The following is a 608-nucleotide window of genomic DNA, read 5'->3' on the forward strand; positions in this document are numbered from 1 at the left end:
CTATTAAAAGTAAATGTAAGATTCTTTGTAGCTAAAGCTTGAATTTCAAAAGATCAAAAGATGAAGTTTTTTTAACATGTGATATCTCGTTCACATTTTTAAAATTTCTTTAAACTTTAAAGTGTTAGACTATGTATCATCGTTTTAAGAAATTATTCAAAATTTAGCCAAATAAAATATTTTGTGTTAGACCAGCCTTGACTTGTTTCTTTTGTTTCATGCTTTAGAGAAATTCCTGTTTTATTCTAACTGGCAAGGTTGTTTCTGAATAGATCTATTGTACTTAGCACAAAGGAGAAAGTAAGGAAATATTAAATGTTTACATGTCTCAAGGAAATTCAAGTTTTCTCCAGAAAGAGTCCATTGTCCTTGGAGGAGCGATATGGATAACTCCATTTGAAAGAAGAACAGTAGTTAATGGAGTCAGTTTGGAAAATCATTGAATAGAATTGGGAACAATGATTGAAAGTGGGAAATAACATTAGTTCTCAGTTTTGCTTTAGTCAAATAAGTACACTTACAGCACAGCAGGATATGGTCCAGAAGCCGCACAAGCAAAATGTGAGAAAAATTTTGAAGTTTTATACGTTTTTAACAATGTGTGGAAG

Source organism: Rhincodon typus, chromosome 11, assembly GCF_021869965.1.
Source record: "Rhincodon typus isolate 14 chromosome 11, sRhiTyp1.1, whole genome shotgun sequence".
NCBI classification, from domain to species: Eukaryota; Metazoa; Chordata; class Chondrichthyes; order Orectolobiformes; family Rhincodontidae; genus Rhincodon; species Rhincodon typus.